The sequence below is a fragment of the Triticum dicoccoides genome, chromosome 3A (genome assembly GCF_002162155.2).
Source record: "Triticum dicoccoides isolate Atlit2015 ecotype Zavitan chromosome 3A, WEW_v2.0, whole genome shotgun sequence".
In the NCBI taxonomy this organism is placed as follows: domain Eukaryota; kingdom Viridiplantae; phylum Streptophyta; class Magnoliopsida; order Poales; family Poaceae; genus Triticum; species Triticum dicoccoides.
The window spans coordinates 73,573,651-73,577,923 of record NC_041384.1 but is presented as its reverse complement, the minus strand read 5'-3'; the positions used below and the strand labels follow the sequence as shown (position 1 = coordinate 73,577,923).

Below are 4,273 nucleotides of genomic sequence, written 5' to 3'. Positions count from 1 at the left end.
ATCTAGCTTTGGAGGCTGCACAACAAAAAGCACAAAGATACTTCTAGCTGCCACGATCCGTTCATGGTATGAAATAAAGTGCGATGGTGTTTCACCATCATATATGGAAGATCTCCAATATACTATAGTAGAAAATGACAATTAGTCAACTAAAAATCTTCCATTTTTAGCTCATCAAAATAACTCGACTTAAACCTAAAAAAAATAACTTGCCTTAAGTGGATGCTCATTTTTTGCAGTGAAAGTGGATACGTACTCATTTAGCCAAAACTACCCTTGATCAGTCATTGATAGCTCAGATTAAACACTCTTACCCCCTAGGAGATAAATTGGAGCAGTCTTAAAAGAGCTCAAACAAATAAAGGAACAAGACATGCCAAAGTCATCCTCTGCTCGTGAGCTCAATGAAACATTTATTTGGCAAAGTGTACATCGGTGGAGCTTTCTTCACACTTTTGCTTACAGTACTACTGCTATTTAGTAACGGATACATGTGGAGATTCAAGCTCGACAGAGCATATTATTACCGTACCACCTACTATCAAATTTGCTATTGCATGAGTAAAATCGAAAAATTAAAGTTAAACTGATGTGTTACTGTCCACACGAGTTAATCCACAAGTAGTAACAACTAGTAGTAATTGCATCTACTCAAAGGACCAGGTTGAAGATGTCTTGGCCAGGGGAGAGCAGCCTCTTGGGGTCGTACTTGTCCTTCATCTCCACGAAGCGGTTCCACTTGCTGCCGAAGTGTCGGACCCAGTCGCCGTGGGCCGTGTAGTGCGCCAGGTACTCCTTGTACCCTATCCCGGCGAGGTCGCAGAACCGCAGTATCTTCTGGTTCTGCGCCTCCAGCCGCTTCAGGTCGTCGGCCACCGACGAGAAGAGCAGCGACACCGCGTAGAACACCTCCTCCGCCGGCGTCACCGCCGACATGCCGTCGTCCCACCTGAAACGACGACCGAGCCAGAGCCAGTGTCAGTTAAGTGCGTGAGTATATACCATGCAGATGCAGGATCGCATGCATGCATGTACGATGGAGGCGTACGTACTTGGGATTTGTTGAGCGGGTAGACGACGAGAGGCCCGGCGATGTCGGTGCCCTGGAGGATGCCCTTGAAGACGCCGCTGTCGAAGTCGGCGATGCGGGAGCGGGGCACGAGCACGTTGAGCCAGGGGTGCGGGACGCGCCACAGCCCGATCTTGTCCAGCGCCACCTCCTCGCCGTGCACCCGGTCCAGGAACTCGAGGTACGACGCGTCCCGCACGAACGCGAGCCCCTCCTCGTGCCTCAGCGTCGCCAGCACCGAGCTGAGCTCCTGCTCCACGGACGCGGCCGTGGCGTCGTCGTAGTTGAGCGTCGCCTCGATCACGTACACGGTGGTGGCGTTCCTCGCCGCGGCGACGGCGACGATCCTGGCGACGTCGGCGTCGGTGAAGAACCCGCCCGAGTTCCTCAGCCCGGCGGCCAGGCTGTGGTTCACGTAGACCGCGCCCTCGAGGTAGCTCATCGGCCCGAACGCGCCGTCGGGCCCGGGCGCGGCGAGCCGCTCCTGGTCGGCGGAGAAGGCGGCGAAGTCGGTGTAGACGAGCCGCGCCCACCGCGCCCGCGTCGGCGCTGGCTCGAGCGCGATCCGGGCGCGCACGATCACGCCGAACTGGCCGAGCCCGCCCAGCACCGCGTCGAACAGGTCCGCGCTGAGCGACTTGGAGCACGTCACCATCTCGCCGTAGCCTGCACGCGCGTTAATTGCACCGTGTCAACGCAAAGGTGCATGCGGCCGGGCCGGGTGGAGTAATGGAGTAGTAATTTAACACAGAGGGGAAATGTCAAAGTCAACGCGTTGTTGGCCGCCGGCAAATCTATTGAAATTTGAAAGACGTCGACGCCGGCTGCCCGGCCGGCCCAGCAGCCGGCCGCCAGCTGGTCAGCTGTAGTAACTAGCTGCCATTTTTTTACCGGCACCTTCTGAGACTGCCGTGTGCGTACGTAGAAGATGAGCGAGTTGCGAGTTGCACCGGAACAAGTTATAGCTATTTTTGCAGCATTGCAGTGTGGGGTAATTCTAGACGTACGCGCTCCTTATAGGCAATTACGGAGCCCTTCCCTTATATCTCTTCGCCCCCCCTATTCTACCTGGGGTGGTCCCGCCCCACACATCTTCTTTCCAATCACATTTTCCCAACTTAGCCTGTAATTAATCTTTGTCTGTAATTGCGCGTACGTGTAGCATTACCGCGTAACTACTTTGCGAGAGGGAGTTGCTTGTGAGCGTGGTGCATGCTGGTGCTTGCCCATATCGTGCGCGCGTACGTACGTACCGGTGATGACGTCCAGCTCCAGGACGTTGGAAATCTGGGGGCCGTGCCGGTAGGTCTGGCCGCTGATGCCGGCGTTCGAGAGCGTGCCGCCGACGGTCAGGTGGAGGTAGTCCGTCCACGAGCGCGGCGCCACGCCGCGCTCCAGCGTCGCGCGCAGCACGTCGATCCACATCTGCTCGCCGCCGGCGTCCACGTACTGGCCGTCCGCCGACACGTTGATGCGCGCCGCGGAGGACGGGCCGCCCAGGGACGGCATGTCCACGACCACGCCGCCCGGGGCCAAGGCCTGCCCCATCACGGAGTGCCCGCGCCCGCGGAAGGAGATGGTGTAGGGCCACGCCACGGTGGTGTGCGCGGCGCGGAGGAGCGCGGCCACGTCCGCCGGGGACGACGGGAACAGCACGGCCGCCGGGAGCGCCGCCGTGATGTTGCCGAAGTCCGTGGAGGCCGCCAGGGTGGCGTTGGGGTCGCTGCGGAGCTTGCCCGCCGCGGCGAGCGCCGCGAGGTCGCCGTGCCACGTCTGGCCGTGCGCGCCGTGCGGCGCATGAGACGCGGCGGTGATCAGCGCCACCAGAAGCACGTAAACGATCGCCATTAGCGCCTCGCGTTTAGCTAGCTGGGTGCGTTAATGCGATGATGATGATCTGCTGGGTAATTATCCTGTGGTGTTTTGCTCCTCGGAGTTGCACCCCGTATATATAGCCGGCCTACGGGGGGAAGATGGATCGGCCGGTGCAACATAAACGTATGCGTTAATTCTCCGAGATGCTGCTACGGCGGTGAAAGTTGAGGCCTCCTTTTTTCACAGGATAGTAATAGTTAGGAAAGTCATGATAAATGAAATGGCATGTATATTAATTCCTATAGAAAAATGATGTCAATTGGTTCATAGAAAATGAATTTTTCTATTAGCTCTGAGCTAAAAAAAATCTTTAAAATATGAAGGATAGAAACAAATCCTACACAAAAATAGCAATCCAAATCTTCAAAGTCTCCAAAGGAATTTTTTGAATTCCTATGAGATTTCTCTATATCAAAGGAAGGGCTCATTGTTTATCGCCTTGTTTATTGATTGACCAGAGGGAAAGAAATACGTGCTTGTTTGTGATCTACGTGTGCCAATCTGTGTGCTCGTGTAGTTGTGTGTACTGCACTGATAATATTGGATCCTTTTGTGTGTGTGTGTGTGTAACCGGTACTGCAGGCCGACTTTCTAAACATTTGACCACCATGGACAGCAAGCTCTCGCCACGTGGTGAGCTGGGTATTTTAGGTTTGATGTCACTTCTTTCTCGTCTTGACATATATTTATAAACAGCGTTTGATAGAAATGGCAACAAATTGGACAGAAGAGATCAAGTTTTCATCACCTCACCTAATTTCTTTGAAAGTTGTTTAGCATTTGGGCTAAAATATTCTGGAATTTAATTTGGCAATTTGCCGTTTTCTTGAGTATTTAATCCAAATACAATAGCTGGTGAAAACCATTTTCGTGTTGCCATATTGAGTCACCATAAAGTTCTACAACACGTGATGCAATTATACAACTAGTAACATAATTTTTGGCTACCACAGAGAGCAAGGTGTATTGGCACTGGGCTGCATTAGGTTTCTTCCAGATTTCTGTCATTTTAATCACATTTTTTATATTTAAAAGCATTGCTTGAGAAAATAACAATAATAGGCTTTACTTGATTGTGTCACACTCCCTCCATTATAAGGTGTATTTTTTTTCTAAAAGTCAAATCTTTCTAGGCTTGACCCATTTTACAGAGAGAAATATGAACATGTATGATACCAAATAAACAAAATAAGAAATATATTTATATTTATGATGACATACACACACAAAAATACACTCATCCCTATGAACGTACGCACGCACATCTTGAGATACTGAGCCGGCATCACATCTTGAGATTAGCAAAGTTATTGCAGGTGTCTCGTAGTC

The 4,273-nt window shown here is 52.0% G+C and overlaps 1 pseudogene; it reads right to left on the bottom strand.

Moving 5' to 3' along the window:
* Nucleotides 1–396: 396 nt before the first annotated feature.
* LOC119267231 lies at nt 397–2,974 on the bottom strand (annotated as a pseudogene).
* Between the last annotated feature and the right edge of the window lie 1,299 nt (nt 2,975–4,273).